We start from the raw sequence: 17,471 nt of genomic DNA on the forward strand, positions 1-17,471 counted from the left end.
TAAATGTAAATAAGGTCATGAGTCAGAATAAAAGGATGCTTAGTGGCCAAGATCTATCCTGTATTCAATCATTTCCTATATTATCTGCATTCATTTCCCGACTTTATTTTGATTTATGTAAATAGAAAGATTGTACATTGTCGATAAGCAAATGAGGGTTAAATAGTTTAGTAATTAGCCAAATTATGTGTAATTTGTGCAACAAATCATGCGATATAATTTGCAACATGGCTAAATCAAAGTCTTAATGCTGTTATCTTCCCTATGGATTTTTTTTTTGCTATGTTTCAGTATATTTTTTAAAAAGACAAATGCAAAGGATTCAATATTGAGCTTGAACTGTATAACCATTTTTCAGTCTTAAAATGAACAATAAAATGCAGCACTTACTAGAGCTATATAATTTGGACACTATCCTAATGCAAGCTGCCATTAGAAACCATATTAGTATATAGTCATAATTGCTAGTTGGTGCTATGGAAAACATTCTTAAAAACGAATGACCATATATGCTAAGAAGGAATTCAATAAATGTGAAAATTCATTTTCTGTTATTCCCTACTGACAAACATTAGTATTTTCTCAATGACTCAAAACAGCTTTAACAGATAAAGGAAAAGGCAATTAGTGTGCAATAAAGTAAAAAGTAAAATATTAAATTCAAGTAAATTGCACATTTTCTGTTTAATTACAATACTTTGGGATTTTTCAGAGTCTGAATATCTTTATTATATCTTAATATTTATAGGTGAGAGTACCTCTGTAATGAACCAAAGTCTTTCTGGAGTTTGGAGTAATCTGTGCCTTACTTATAAATTTTATTGTTCACAAATATACTTTATAATAAATAAAAGTGAAAATACAATTTAATTTTATATATGAGTACATGACTCTTGGTAAACAGAGCAATATGGACCATTTCTAATGGTTATTCCAAATAAACGTGGTCAGAACACTGGATCTTCTATGTGGTATCTGAGAAGTTTATCTTTAGTCCATTCTGTCAGCTTTTTTAAAGTACCTTAAAAAAACTGCTATTTATATAACCTGAATCTCAAGGCCTTTAAAGCAAACATAATATCCGTCTTAGTCTGCATTTCATTACTTTAACTGAAATACCTGAGAGGAGCTTAAGAAGTTTATAGTTTGGAGGTTACAGTTCAGTGGCCCCAAGGGTTGGTGATTGAAGCTCCACATGACAGATGCCAATGAACAATTACATGGTAAGCCTGAAACCCGCCCACCCAACACACACACACACACACACACACACAGAGAGAGAGAGAGAGAGAGAGAGAGAGAGAGAGAAAACGAGAGAACCTAATCTGAAATTGAATTCAACTAATAATCCAACCTCTTGCAAAAGCCACTCTGAGGGCACAACCCCAATGACCCAAACACTTCCCACCCTGTGGGGAGCAACTGGGAGCAACTCGGACTAGACTAAGTTACTGGAATTAAGACTTATTCTATGCATCTGCTCTCCCACAATATGGCGCTGGGAGAGGAGGAAACAGCTTCTACGCAGCTGCCTCTTGCCAACTTGAGTGATGACCTCCAGGAGCTGATCCTACTCCTGATTGGAGGAGAGCAGCGTACTCGGCGTGTGGGTAGCAGAGTTGGGATTGGTGGAAGAGGACTATAAAGGAGGAGAGAGACAACATGCACCGGGAACATCTATCTGAAGGAACACCTGTGCAGCCCCCAAGAGAGCCGGCCGGCGGTGTGCCGCTCCCCCACGGAAGTGGGGAAAGTGGCGGGGGAACCGCCCTTCCACGGAGGTGGGAGGGACGGTAGCCAACCCGGGAAGAACCAGCAGCAAACCTGAGGAGGGCCGAGCAGACGAAAGAACAGCGCAGGGTCCTGTGTCGTTCCTCCACGAAGAGGGGGAGCGACATAATGGTGCCATGACTCGGATATGAAGCCTAGGCAGGGTTTAGTGTCGTTCCTCCACGAAGACGGGGAGTGACACCACCCCACCGACCTCTCAGCTACCCCAAGTAGAGCAGATCTTCATTCTCAATCCATCAACAACTAACATTCAGACCTCAGAATTATGAGGTCTACATTGTGGTAAAGCAGGTTAAGCTGCAATGCAGGCAGCCCATATTAGAGTACTGCTTGGAGTCCCAGCTGATCCACTTACAATCCAGCTCCCTACTAATGGGCCTGGGAAAGCAGAGAAGGCGGCTAAAGTACTTGGGCCCCTCCACTCATCCGGGAGACTCAGATGGAATTCTAGGCTCCTGACTTTGGCCTGGCCCAGCCCTAACCCTTGTGACCATCTCTCTCTCCATTACTTTTTGAAATAAATTATATTTAAAAAAAAAAAAGACATCAGCATTTAAACACCTGCATTGGTCTTTAGAACACAAATGCTAATTAAACCGTAACATTTCACCCCCGGTGCCCCAGAATCCAAATCCTTCTCACAATCAATTCCACGTCTCAAAGTCCCAAAATATTAACTCAGTCCAACATTAATTTAAAAGTCCATAGACCAGGGCCGGAACTGTGGCGCAGTAGGTTAATCCTCCACCTGCGGCACCGGTATCCCATATGGGCACAGGTTTTAGTCCCGGCTGCTCCTCTTCCAGTCCAGCTCTCTGCTGTGGCCTGGGAAAGCAGTGGAGGATGAGCAGATCCTTGGGCCCCTGCACCCACATGGGAGACCTGGAGGAAGCTCCTGGCTCCTGGCTTCGGATTGGCGGATTGGCGCAGCTCCAGCCCTTGCAGCCATCTGGGGAGTAAACCAATGGAAGGAAGACCTTTCTCTCTATCTCTCCCTCTCACTGTCTGTAGCTCTCTCTCAAACAAACATAAATTTAAAAAAAAAAAAGTGCATAGACCATAATCTCCTCTAATGCTCCAAATTCTCTTAGCTGTGAACCTGTAAAATCAAAAAATTATGTGGGGCCAGCGCTGTGGCACAGTAGGTTAATCCTCCACCTACACACCCGCATCCCATATGGGCACTGATTCTAGTCCTGGCTGCTCCTCTTCCAATCCAGCTCTCTGCTGTGGCCTGGGAAAGCAGTGGAAGATGGCCCAAGTGCTTGGGCCCCTGCACCCCCTGGGAGACTCAGAAGAAGCTCCTGGCTCCTGGCTTCTGATCGGCACAGCTCCAGCCGTTGTGGCCATTTGGAGAGTGAACCATCGGATGGAAGACCTTTCTGTCTCCCTCTCACTGTCTGTAAATCTACCTCTCAAATAAATAAAATAAAATCGTTAAAATTAAAAAAAAAAAAAAAAAAGGTTATGCACTTTCAAGATCCAAAGGTAAGGCAGGCCATGGAGATACATTTCTATTCCAATCAAGGGAAGGAAGGAAAAAAAGAATTATTTGGGCCAAAGCAAGACTAAAATTCCACAGGGCAAACATTCAAGTTCCAAAACTTCACATTTGGCACTCTTAGAAGTATTGGGGTTAGACTCCCAAAAGTTAGGCAGCCTGGCCCCTACAGCTTTGCTGGCCACAGCCCATGTTTTAGTTTTTGCAGATAGGAGTCTCGTCTCTGCAGCTCCACTAAGCATTGCCATGGTAAAAGTTGCTTGTAGGGATTCCACTCCTGAAACCATTTTTGTCTGGGTTCCTGCTTTGTCCAAAACATCATTTCAAAGTCTAGATGCAAGATTCCATGCCTCGATGCCGCTATTGGTATTTGCCCTGTGAGGATGCTCCCTGAAGCTGATGTCTATGGCTTTTCAAGGCTAGCCCGCCACCCTGCTTGCAGCTTTTGTTGATGGATGTCTGATGTGGCTGGCACCTCTACTACTGTGAGGTTTCCTCCTCAATATCACTCTCACAGTATCATTACATATAGCTCCATGCAAGGACTCCAGCCATGTAGGACTGCTCTGCCTGGTCTCACAGGCTTCCCCTTGAAATCTCTGTGGAGGCTGCCAAGAATCCGTAACTCATCCTGCAAAGCAAGCACCATGTAGACAAAACTCCCACCTAACCCAAAATAACAGTTTTAAGTAATTCTTCCTGGAAAATATAGGTATGACATTCCAAACAACTGAATTATAAACTCAATTCCTCATTAACATTTTTTATTTAAATTGACAGCATTTATTCTCACAAATGCATTGAATAATTAAACAGTTTATTACAATGGCTTTTAACAGACTTTAAGAAAATGAAATGACATATCCCAGCAGCAACATTAAGATCAAGAAAGCAAACAAACCTTCAGTAATTCTTCACCAGAGCTAAAGACATAATTTATTTTTCTTGTTTTCTTATTGGATTTTTTCTGCTTATAAGCAATTAAAAACTGTTTAGCATCAACACTGTTGGGAAAGTAAAATAAATTTCTGGTCCTCAAAGGAAACAGACAATTTAGAAGGGGATAAAATGGGCTTTGTTGATCCAAAGCAATTTAGGATGGGCTTTCTTAAAATATTGTTGGATGGAATGATAATCATTAAGAGCTGTTTATCAGCACAGTTAACTTCAGAGGTCTACAAGAACTGCATGGGCATCAGTTTTCACCACAACATGCCACACCCCTCCTAATCACACTGGCAGTGCTCAAATGTACTTTTGGGACCAAATATTATTGCTTGGAAATTCCTAAGATGAATTTCTGATTGCTTAAAAATTTGCTAGGAACTGTAGAAGACATAGCTTCTAAATCCATCCCATTCACTTTTCAATAACAAATAGTTTATAAAAATATATAAACATATATACATATCTGCATACATATGTACAGATATATTAGAAATTATGAATATACTTGATACAATAAATGAAAAATATAAATTAAAAAGAAAAAAAAGAATACCCTACCAGATAAAAATGAACCAATGGGGCCCGCGCTGTGGTATAGCCAGTAAAGTCACTTCCTGCAATTTTGGCATCACATATGGGCACCGGATCTAGTCCTGGCTGCTCCATTCCCAACTCAATTCTCTGCTATGGCCTGGGAAAGCAATAAAAGATGGCCAAAGTCCTTGGGCCCCTGTATCCGTATGGGAGCCCTGCTCATGGCTTTGGATGGGTCCAACCACGGATCAGCCCCATGTCCAGCTGTTGCAACCATTTGGGGAGTGAACCAGCAGAGAGAAGACTTCGCTCTTTGCCTCTGCCTCTCTGAAACTTTGACTTTCAAATCAATAAATAAATCTTTTAAAAATATAAATATAGGGGCCGGTGCTGTGGCGTAGCAGGTAAAGCCGCCAGGTGCAGTGCTGGCATCCCAAATGGGCACTGGTTCAAATCCTGGCTATTCCACTTCCAATCCAGCTCTCTGCTATGGCCTGGGAAAGCAGTATTAGAAGGCCCAACTCCTTGGGCCCCTGCATCTGCGTGAGAGACCCAGAAGAAGCTCCTGGCTCCTGGCATTGGATCAGTGCAGCTCTGGCCGTTGCAGCCAATTGGGGAGTAAACCAGCGGATGAAGACCTCTCTTTCTCTCTGCCTCTCCTTCTCTTTCTGTGTAACTCTGACTTTAAGTAAATAAATTAATATTTAATATATATAAATATAAAAATAAAAAATGGACCAAAGACTTGATCAATCAACTAACCAAAAAATCGAGAAAAAATAAACACATCAAAATATACTGTTTTACATGTGATCAAATACTTTTTTTTTTTTTTTTAGTAAAGTGCCATATCAAACAAGTAATAACCATTACATTAAGTAGAAATCTGCAAAGTTGTTTTGTGGTAAGGGACGTGGAAACTCATAAATTAGCTTGGAATGTAAATTAACAAAACATGGAAGAATTCTATTATACAAGTATATGTATATCAAAATAGATGGACAAATGGACATTTAGACAGAGAAGGAAAAGAGTATGCAGATGTCAAATGGACATTTAGAGAAGGAAAAGAGTATGCAGATGTCAACATTTAAAAAGTCCATTTACCTGGCCAGCACCACGGCTCACTAGGCTAATCTTCCGCCTGCAGCGCCAGCACTGTGGGTTCTAGTCCCAGTTGGGGCACCAGATTCTGTCCTCGTTGTTCCTCTTCCAGTCCAGCTCTCTGCTGTGGCCCGGGAGGGCAGTGGAGGATGGCCCAAGTGCTTGGGTCCTGTACCTGCATGGGAGACCAGGAAGAAGCACCTGGCTCCTGGCTTCGGATCGGTGCAGCACTGGCCATAGCAGCCATTGGTGGGGTGAACCAACGGAAGGAAGACCTTTCTCTCTCTAACTCTGCCTGTCCAAAAAAAAAAAAAAAAAAAAAAAAAAAAAAGAGTCCATTTACAGAGGTTTCATGGGGCACAATATTTTTAAGAATAAATTTAGTCAAAGCAGTTTATACTCGGAAAACTCAAAATTGAAGGAAATTAAACACTTAAATTGGAATAAATCCCAAATTCATGGACAGTTGGCTTAATATTGAAAGATGACAATCTTCCCCAAATTAATCCACACATTCAATGCAGTTTCCTTTAAAAATTACAGTTGAATTCATTATAGAATTTAAAAAGTTGACACTAAAATTCTTAAGAAAATAGGAAGTACCTAGAATACACAAAAGAATCAGTGGAATACTCACTATTCCTAATGTTAAAATTCTCCATAAACTATGATTATAAGGAATATGTTTATAACAGACATATCAGTCAACGGAATAGATTTGATAATCCAAAATCAAAACTGCCCATGTATAGTCAACTGATCCTGACAGGATTTGCAGAGCAATTCAGTGAGAAAAAGGAAAAAAAAAATTAGTCTTTTCAACAAATAGTGCTGGGACAACTGGATACCCTCATTCAAAAAAAAAAAAAAAAAAAAAAAATGAAGCCACACACCTACCTCATAGCAGGAAACATTCCTTCAGATTTCACTCTGTGGGGGAATTTGTAGATATTATCATTTCTCTTTAAATGTTTAGTAGAATATATAGTGAAACCATCTCTTCCCAGTGCTGTCATTTTGAAAGGCTATAAATTATTAGCTCATTTTTTTATAGGTACATGCCTATTTGGATTTTTGGATGATGCTTCTTCTTGTGTCAGTTTCAGCAGTGTGTTTCTTTGACTGAATTGATCTATTTCATGTAAATGCCCAAATAGTTGAGAACAGTGTTATTCATAAAATTCTCTAATAAATTTTGGATTTTAATATTAACAGAAGTGATTACACCTCTTTTATTTATACTATTAGTAATGTGTGCCTTTTTTCTCTCCACAGTATGTGAGTGTGTGTATATATATCTACGTGGTTATGCAGGCAAAAGATTTACTAATCTTATTCATCTTAACAACTAGCTTTGTCTTTCATTGACTTACTCAATTTCCCATTTTCAATTTCATTGATTTGCACCCTAATTTGCGTTATTTCTTCTTTTTCTCATTGCCTGTAGGAAGCTTACATTATTGACATTACATTTCTCTTCATTTATAACAAATATATCTATTGCCATGAATTTCCCTCTAAGAATTGTTTTTGCTGCATCACACAGATTGCTAGGTTGTACTTTTATTTTCATTTACTTACTTCAAAATACATTTTCATTTCTCTAGTGAGACTTCTTCAATCCAAGTACTAGTTCGTAAGTGTGCTATTTAATCTTCAAGTGCATGAGGATGTTGTAGTAATATTTCTAATGATCTAGATTAATTACACAGTGGTTTAAGAATATGCTAAATGATGTCCAATTAAAAAAATATTGCTTTGCTGTATAACCCAAAATGTGGTCTATCTTGAATGTTTAAAGGGAACTTAAGAATGTGTATTCTAGTGTTGTATAAATTAGATCCAGTAGATCAATGTTAATCCATTCATTCAATTTCTGCCTGTTGAACCTATCAATTACTTTTACAGTGGATACAGAATTTCACATTGTTGCTTTGCTTCTTCTTAAAATTTTAACGTTTCCAGATTTAATATTTTCTTCTCAACATGCTCAACAAAAGTGGTTTCCCTGTCCTAAGTGGAAATAAGCTTCCCCACCACTACCCACAGCAATATCAGCCTTTCTACCTACCTCCTTCCACATTGCCTGAAGAAATGGCAGTGACCTACCCTGAGGAAACTGCCATGGCTAGAAAAGGACGATTCTCCCCAGGCCTAAGCCTACCACTTCCCAAGTCCTTGGGCCCTTGCACCCACGTGGGAGACATGGAAGAAGTTCCTGGCTCCTGGCTTCGGATCAGTTGTCTCCGGCCGTTGCGACCAATTCAGTAGTGAACCAGCGGATGGAAGACCTTCCCCTCTCTCTCTCTCTCTCTCTCTCTGCGTAACTCTTTCAAGTAAATAAATAAATCTTAAAAAATAAATCAAGTATAAGTAGTGACCAGTGAAGGGGTATGCTACATGCTAAAATAACTACTTGAGTTTTCTAATTTATAGCACGAGAAGTCATGGGATCATGGAAGGCAGTAGATATTAATGTTGTGGGATAATCTTGAAAGGGACATAAATTTTGAAAGGGACCATGCATTGGTATGGGCCCACTAAGCAGATTCTGAAGTTAACATTGCACCTCAGAGGAACAGAAAAGGCACTGATTATTTGGTTCATTGGCCAAAACATGTACCAAAAGATGATGGTGATCATTTCATAATGCACATATGTATTTCAAGGCAACACAATGTATATGGTACATTTATCAAATTCTGTCCATTGTATCTCAGTAAATCTGGAATATTGTTCCTTACAAACTAACTAAACAAAAGGGACCAAAGGCCTTAACAGATGCCTCAAAGATGCACAGATGGTTAAAAAAAAAAAAGCATGTGAATACGCCTCACATCATAACTCACTGCATAAATAAATGCAAGTAAAAATAATGAGAAACCACTATACACCTATAGAATGGTGAATATCCTGAATACTAGCAATATTAATTGCTGGCAAGAATGAAAAGAACAGGAAACCACATTCAATGCTGGTGAAAAGGCATAAAGGCATACTACTTAAGAATACAATACAGTTCGATAGTTTCTTACAAAAGTAAATACATCCCTACCACAGATACAACAATTTTATTCCTTGGTATTTACCTGAATGAGTTGAAACAAGGTCCACACAAAAATCTGCTTATTGATGCTTATAGTAAGTTTATTACTAATTGCCAAAACTTGGAGGCAACCAAGTATACTTAGTGAGTAAACTCTGGTACATCGAAACAATGGAATATTATCCAAGAGTAGAAAAGAAATGAGCTATTGTCATGAAGACATGGAGAAAACATAAATGCTTATTAATAAGAGAAATAAGTCAATGTTCAAAATCTACACACTGGGGGTACCAGACCTGTGGTTCAGCAGATTAAGCCACAGCCTGCAGCACTGGCATCCCTTATGGGCACCAGTTCAAGTCTCTGCTGCTCCCAATCAAGCTCCCTGCTAATGTGCCTGAGCAAGCAGCAGAAGATGGCCTGAACTCTAAATTTCCTGTTAGAGTTGCCACCTGCCTTTACCTGGCCAGCTCTCCTCCCAGGCCAGCTAGGTAATGGAAGTCAACAGGGTGCCTTCCCCAAGGAGGTTCACACCTCCCTTAGAATATACCCCATGTGAAGAGATAGATAGATTTGGGCCTCATAACTTAAAATGCCTTAAAGCCCACCAGATTATTATCAAGCCCCTTCTGTCAGTTCCTATTTGCCTCTCAATCAGAAAACTTAATCGTGGCTTAGACAGCACCTATCTTAATGACTCTCTTTTGTTCCAGACCCTGTCTAGCCCACATGGGGCCTCATTCCTTTATAACCATAGCCTCTACTCTACCACCAATGGCTTTGCTCCTGACCTGTGTGTACTGATGGTCCTCTCCCCCACTTAATGTTGTATGACTGTTCAGAGTTTCCTCCATAGACAAACCCCTCTACCCGCAAAAGTTGAGTGGCCTTTCTCCCGGTCTTGGTTGGGATCAGCTTTAAACCACGTCCATCAAACAGTCCTCACAAGGGTCCTCATTTCCTCTCCTCTAGGAAATCTTCTCATTATCTGGTTAATGCCACTTCTAGGATCACTGGTTGCTATTCTCACCCTGTCTTTTATACTACAGTGTCTGTTTAAGTGTTTACAGCAGGTGATAATGGAACAAACCAAGGCCAAATGCCGCTACAGGGATATACTCGGCTTTCCACCCAGGAGAAAGATTGAGACATCGCCCCATGCCGGCAAAGAGTACCTCATCGCCCCATGTCAGCAGGAAGTAGGTCTAAAGACAGATCATGTCCCTCTACCCCTCCTGGACTTTTGGGACTCATGTAATCCCATACAACTCTTGCTTTATAAAAAAACAAAAGGGGGGAATGTTAGGAAAATGGCGCAGTCTTATCTATGGCGGGATCTACACCTGACACCATCCTAGGCTCTAGCCCCCTCTGCCATTGCTGGAAGTCAGGTGGCCACATGGCCCAACCACCAGTGTCAAGCTCCGCCCGCATCCTAATGGGATTCGCTGCTCCCACTTCCCTGCCTGCCCCCCCCCCCCGCAAAGTTTTAAAAGGACCTGCTGCTGAACACATGGCCCGCTCTTTCTCTCCGGATCTGTGTCTCTCTGTCTCTGGATCTCTTTCTTACGCTCTCCTTCTCACTCTTCTCCTTCTTTGCCCCTTCCCTCGGGTCTGTCAGGTTTCCCCCCAATAAACCCTTTCCCTTTTAAAAAAGAAGATGGCCTGAGTGCTTGGAACCCTGCCACTCACATGGCTTCCGACTTTGGCCTAGCCCAGTCCCAGCAGATGTGGCCACCTGAGGAATAAACCAGCAGATGGAATCTCTCTCTCTCCTTTCTCTCTTCTCTCTCTGTACCTTTTAGATAAACAAATAAATCTTTACCTAAAATCAACATTCTATATTATTCCAAGCGAATGATGCTATGGAAAAAAAATTATAAATATTATAAGAAAATCAGGGGTTATATGAGAAAAATGGATGTATAGGTAGAACACATTGGATTTTTTTAGAAAACGTTTTCTATGATACTAAAATTGTGAATAGGTATTATTATAAATTTGTCAAAACACATAAAATGTATAACACCTAGAAAGAATCTTAATGTAAACTATGTCCTCTGAATGATAACATATAAGTTTATAAATGGTAAAAAACGCACACACACAACATACACACTTTCCATTCTGGTAGCGAATATGATAATACAGAAACTATGCATAGGTTGGAGCAGGAGGTATGTGGGAAATATCACTGGCTTCCCTTCCATTTCACTGTGAATCTGAAACTGCTCTAAAAATAAAGTCTGTTTAAAAATTCTTTGAGTGTGATCGTAAGGGAGAAGAAGGATGACTGAGAAAGAGATTTTAAAAAGCAAGATAATATCTTATGAAGTTGACCCTAACTTTACAAGAAACACAGATGCTTATTAAAACACACAAGACCTACAGGTCAAGACTGATAAAAACATCATACCTTAAGGAAGGTGAAAATTTTAATCACTAGTACTTTCCCATCTCGTTGTCGCTCATTAGCCTATCACACAGCAGGTCATTGACTTCAGTTAGTGGCTGAGTCGTTTCATTCTGCTCATCTGTACAAACGATGGGAATCCAGATCTGGCATAATCTGGTGCATAATCTGGACCCAGAAAAGGCTGAAATGAACCAGACTCAGTAGGACTGATGAGGTTAGACCTAGACACTAATGAACTTGAAATTGTCATTGTGGCAGGTTTGATAATGGTCATTCAGAAACGCAGCTATCTCCCCATGGGAAGTTGGGACAGTCAAAGTTGTTAGATGAGGCTGCTTTGATAGACAGGCTCAGGCAAAGAGGTTAGTAATGCTGGGCAAATTTGAGTCAGTACATCTTTGCTCTATAAACATTTTAACATATTTTCCTTTTCTAACCTTCACACATTAAATACAAATATAATTTTCAATAGCCACCAATGTTTATTTAGTTGTCAATATTATTTTGTCTATTTCCTTAGATCACTGACTCACTTTTACAGTAATTTTCTGCTCAATAATTAGCTGTTGCTAAGCTGAATAGCTCTTTTCTAATATTTTCTGTCCAACATTTTTATAATTATGAAACCTACTTTTCATTCTATCATTTTATCACTTTAATTTATTTATATATATGTAATTCTATTTCTCATTATTGTATTTATTTAGATAATTCACACTATTTCTTTGGATGGATTCTCTTACATAAAACATACTTAAGGGGGCCAACACCATGGCATAGTGGGTAAAGCCACTGCCTGCAGTGCTGACATCCCATATGGATGCTGGTTTAAGACCTGGCTGCTCCACATTCGATCCAGCTCTCTGCTATGGCCTGGGAAAGCCGTAGAAGATGGCCCAAATCCTCGGGCCCCTGAACTCGCCTGGGAGACCTGGAAGAAGCTCCTGGCTCCTGTTTTCAGATTGGCCTTTGCGGCCAGTTGGGGACTGAACCAGCATTTGGAAGACTGACCTCTCGACCTCTCTCTCTCCATCCCTGCCTCTCTGTAACTCTTTCAAATAAAAAAATAAATTTTTATTTAAGAAATACTTAAAATTTCCTAGGCATCCCTCTCTCTCTCCCACCAACCACTTCCCTCTCTCTAGCTCCTCAAATGCTCCCTCTTTGTCCCACCTTCTACTTTACATTTTTAAAATGTTTCCTTTTTATTAAGAAAAATAATATACACAAAAACTTCTATAGGATATATATGCCAATTTAAAACAAAGGTCATGAACACCTGCATGAAACCACCTAATTTTATTATTAAGTTATACAAGTTTAATACATTTCCTATATACATTTTTACAAACATAGTGACACTTCCCCCTCACCCTCCCTCCCGCTCATGCTCCAACCCTTCCTCCCCCTTGCATTGCCACTTTTAATTTTCACAAAGATCAATTTTCAGTATACTTAATGATCATATAGTTAACCCTACTCTAGTAAAAGTGTTCAACAAATAGTATGAAAAAAAAAAATCCTGTTCCTCAATGGAATAGACAAGGGCTATAAACAATCGTCGAATCTATTTTACTCCAATACATTACATTTCAGGTACCCTGTTACCTCGGATCAGGGAAAACAGACAACAGATTATTACCAATCCTTTGAAATTTCCCAAACTATATTCGCCTTTTTGTGTGTGGAAAATGGAATTAAATAAGTCTATTTTGGTGGAAAACTGCTTGAAATCCATAATTTTTTCATTGTTTGTAAACAGAACTTTAGTAATTTCTGTTTAAAATTTTTTATTTTAGAAAACTGACAGAAAATTTAGAATTTTTTTAATTTAGAAAACTGACACATTTATGGAGTACTGTGTGAACTTTTGTTACATGGATATATTGCCCAATGTTCAATAATTCATTCCCATTTCTACCATCAGGAATAATCACAGTCTTAAGTTTTATATTAACCCTGTTCTTATTTCCTTTACACTATTATCTAATTGTCACATTTTCCTACAAAATATGATTTAGCGGATTTTTTTTCAGCCATACTGATTCAATGAATTCAGTGTGCCATTCTATCTTTTGGAGATTTACTCATTCTGATGCATATTACCATACTTGAATCATTTTAATTGCTGAATAATACCACAATATATTACCTATAACAATTACTCAATCTATTCTATTTTTGTAGCAATATGAGTATTTTTCGGCTTTTTTGGTTTTTTAGGGGTTTTTTTTTTACATTTCTTCTCAAGTACTTGTACAAATGCTATCTGAAATATATAAATAGTAGTGAAGTTGTTAAGACATTTACATATTCAACATTATGAAGTATTAAAAATATTTTTCAAAATGTCTGTCCCAAATTCAACTCCCATTTAAGTACGTAAGCTTCATGTTAGTTTAGTAGTGTCTCTTAACATTTAGAATGTTGAGCTGAATTATGTTCCTCCAAAATTCATATTTTGAAAGACTTACTCGCAATATCTCAGTTGTGACTGCATTTGGAAATAGGGACTTTAACGAGGCAATAAAAGCAAAACAAGGTCCTACTATAGGAGGTCATATAGTATTCTTATAAGCGATGATGACTTACACTACTCACAAAAGAATGGCTATGTAGGACGTGGTAAAAAGATAGCCATCTATAAGCCAGAAAGTGAGGCCTCGGGGTGAAGATGTGATGTCTCAGGTAAGATGCCTTCTGGGATGCTCATATCTCATATCTGAGTGTCTGAATTTTAATCCTGGCTCTGCTCTCAATTCTAGCTTCCTGCTAATGCACGCTCACGGAGGCAGCAGGTACGGCTCAAGTTCTGTGTCCCTGTTCCCCACAAATGAGAGCTGCTGACTCTGACCTGGCTCATTCACGCCTGCTCTGGAGAAGAAATAGTGATGGATCAAAGATGTCAGTCTGTTTATCTGCCTGTCTCTGTCGCTCTGCCTTCCAAATAAATAAAAGTAAGTAAATAAAAAAATTTTAAGTAGAAGGCTTGGAAGAAATAAAATCTGCCAATTACCTCATCTTGGACTTCTATCTTCCTGAATTATGAGAAAATAAAATTCTGTCGAGTCATCTAGTTTGTGGTATTCAGTTATGACACCCCCAGTGGAGCAGCCGGGACTCGAACCAGCGCCCATATGAGATGCCAGCACTGCAGGTGGCAGCTTTACCCGCTACGCCACAGGGCCGGCACCTCCATTTTTAATTTTCAATTTTGTAATGAATATGAAATTGTATCTGACTTCAATTTTAATTTGCGTTTCTATCTCACTAACAAAATAGAGCAGCTTTTCAAATATTTATCCTTGATGTCTGCTGCTATGGAAAGGCTTGTCACTGTTGCCTAAGGCTCTAATTATAGGTTTCTTGTCTAATACCTATTGATTTGTACCAAATTATTTTAACATTTATTTATTTGTTTAGAAAGTTGTAGTTAGAGAGAAGAGTGAATGTGAGAGAGAGAGAGATCAATCTTCCATCTGCTGACTCACTCCCCAGCTAGCCACAGTGGCCAGGGCTGGGGCTGACTGAAGCCAGGAGTCAGGAGTTTCATCCAGATCTCCCACGTGGGTTCAGGGACCCAACAAGCACGTAAGTCATCCAGTACTGCTTTCCCAGGCCATATGCAGGGAGCTGAATCTGACGCGGAGGAGCCAGGACTTGAGCTGGCACCCATACGGGATGCCAACACAGGAGGTAACTTTACCATCTATGCCATTATGCCAGCCTAGATGTGTAGCACTTGTTTATAAACCGCCTTAAAATATATTCTGAAAAATAAATACTTGCCCATTATATATATTATACATATAATATATAATATAATAAATATATTTTCCCTGTTATGTAATGCTTTTTTCACTTTCTCTACTTGTGTCGTGTGTACAAATCTGGTCATGGAGCTACTCTCATACATTACTATGAAGTTTTAAAGAGTTATTTACACTGAAATACTTAACATGTCCCATAATTGAACTTTGAGTAGGTATATGATAAGGATTGGCTTTTATTTTTTTTATTGTTTTTATTGTTTTCCTATATGGATAAACACCACCACATATTAAACTTCCATATGTGTCAATGCTGTGCTACTTTTCCTCTATTACATTTATTTACTAGTCAATATGTTCCTATTACCATGATCTTACAATGAGTCTTAATAATGCTATGATAGCTGAGTAGGGGAGTAGAACCTCTCCATTGTGCTGTCATTGAGAACTATCATTGCAATGTTCACCTTAGCTCTTCCAAGAAAACGCAAGGATCCATCTGTAAAATTCCACTAAAAATATATGTTGAATTTTGACTTGAATTGCCATGTTAATAATAAACTACTGTAGAGTCTTCTTCATGCATGAGCATGACATATCTTTCTCCATTCATTTAATTTTTTATAACCATGACTTTAATGATTTTCAAACTCTTTCAATAAATTGTTCATATATACAATGCTATTGCAGATAATTGAGTTTTCAAAAAATTTTGTTATCTTATTGGAGACACATACTTCCAAAGTAGAAAACAGTGAGTGAGTAAAAATAAAATATTTGGAAAAGTCACAGATATATTCATATGGCCACTAAACATATGAAAAGATAGTCAGCTTCATTGGAACTCAAAGAAATACAAATTAAAACTACAACGTGGTATGATTATATACCCACCATGGAAAGATAGATAAAAATCACAAAATGTCAAATCAAAAATAGGACTTACATGCATGGATATTAGGTGTGTAATTTGCTACAATTAGCTGTATCTGTTACAGCAGAACATAATCGTACACAAGATTATTTATCATTTCCAATTCTAGCTCTATTAGGCAACCTAAATGTGCTATGCATGCTCATCAAGAACAGGTGATAAGAACACTCAAGGGAACAATATTTGTAATCATAAAATCCTGTAACAGTAGAATGGGTAAGTTATGTTTTTATATATTCATACCATGGAATATTATCTGCAATAAAACTTAACAATCACTGAAAGCACAACATGGTGAAACTCACCAACATAAAGTTATGTAAAATAAATTAGTAAAAAATAACTATAAGGCTCAACTCGCTTTATATGAAATAAAAACTCATTTATGGTAGAAATCAAGAAAGACTGGCATTCTGGTGTAGCAGCCTAAGCTGCCACCTGCGACACTGGCATCCCATATGGGCACTGGTTTGTGTCCAGATGCTCCACTTCAGATCCAACCCCCCTGCTAATGGCCTGGGAAAAGCACCAGAAGAAGATGACCCAAGTATTTGGGCCCCTGACACCCACATGGGGGACCCAGGTGTAGCTCCTGGCTCCTGGTTTCAGCCTGACCCAGCCCTGGCCTTGCACCCATCTAGGGAGTAAACCAGCAAATGGAAGCGCACTCTCCCTCACTCTCCAGCTCTGACTTTCAAATAAAGAAAGAAGAAGAAATCAAGAAAGCTCTTCTCGGAAAAGAAGTTCCAATAATATGGTAACTCTATGTAAGTGGCAGCCATAATAATATGTTCATGCTGCGACAGTTTAACAAGATGTAAAGTGATGATCTGAGAATTATTATATACTTCAATAAAATGATCCTTTAAAATAAACGTGCAACAATAAAAATGCATGAGTATTCATTTTTTAAAAAACTTCACTTCTATACCAATATCTACTGAATTTTCAATATCTGTTGACACCAGTTTTATATCTTTCCAAATCAATCTTTGGTTTTATCCTGCAATTGCTGACCATGGATACCCCAACTCATATTGTTTTATTGACTGGTGTTTGAGCCAAACATCAAACTCAAATTTCAGATTCAGATTGTTGGAGAAATGTTAAAAAGGTGTGAGAACTCCAGTATGCTGCTCACAGTAGACAGAACTGTCACATTTTGGAGCCAGCACTGCAGAGTAGCAGGTAAAGACGCTGCCTATAGTGCCGGCATCCCAAATGGGAGCCGGTTCAAGTCCCGGCTGCTCCACTTCCCATCCAGCTCTCTGCTATGGCCTGGGAAAGCAGTAGAAGATGGCCCAAGTCCTTGGGCCCCTGAACCCATATGGGAGATCTGGAAGAAGTTCCTGGCTCCCAGCTTCAGATCAGCGCAGCTCTAGCCATTACAGCCATCTGGAGAGTGAACCAATGCATGGAAGGGGCCG

General features: G+C 39.1%; 1 protein-coding gene across 7 annotated transcripts in view; it reads right to left on the reverse strand.

Annotated features, from left to right (window-relative positions):
* LOC149119659 (uncharacterized) overlaps positions 1-17,471 on the reverse strand; it is a 149,407-nt gene that overhangs the window by 95,437 nt on the left and 36,499 nt on the right. The window contains exons 3-4 of one of the 7 annotated variants that reach the window (XR_016228380.1): positions 5,882-6,173; positions 4,790-4,931 (exon numbers count right to left, since the gene is read on the reverse strand). The exons of 3 other annotated variants lie outside the window; for them this stretch is intronic. The gene's annotated coding sequence lies outside the window, so the exon portion shown is untranslated. Of the gene's footprint in view, positions 1-4,789; positions 4,932-5,838; positions 6,174-6,770; positions 6,809-17,471 lie in introns of those variants that run through there. 3 more of the 7 variants (XR_016228381.1, XR_016228383.1, XR_016228385.1) reach the window with 3 other exon arrangements.

The sequence above is a fragment of the Oryctolagus cuniculus genome, chromosome X, assembly GCF_051225735.1.
Source record: "Oryctolagus cuniculus isolate XC-2025 breed Fujian yellow rabbit chromosome X, ASM5122573v1, whole genome shotgun sequence".
NCBI classification, from domain to species: Eukaryota; Metazoa; Chordata; class Mammalia; order Lagomorpha; family Leporidae; genus Oryctolagus; species Oryctolagus cuniculus.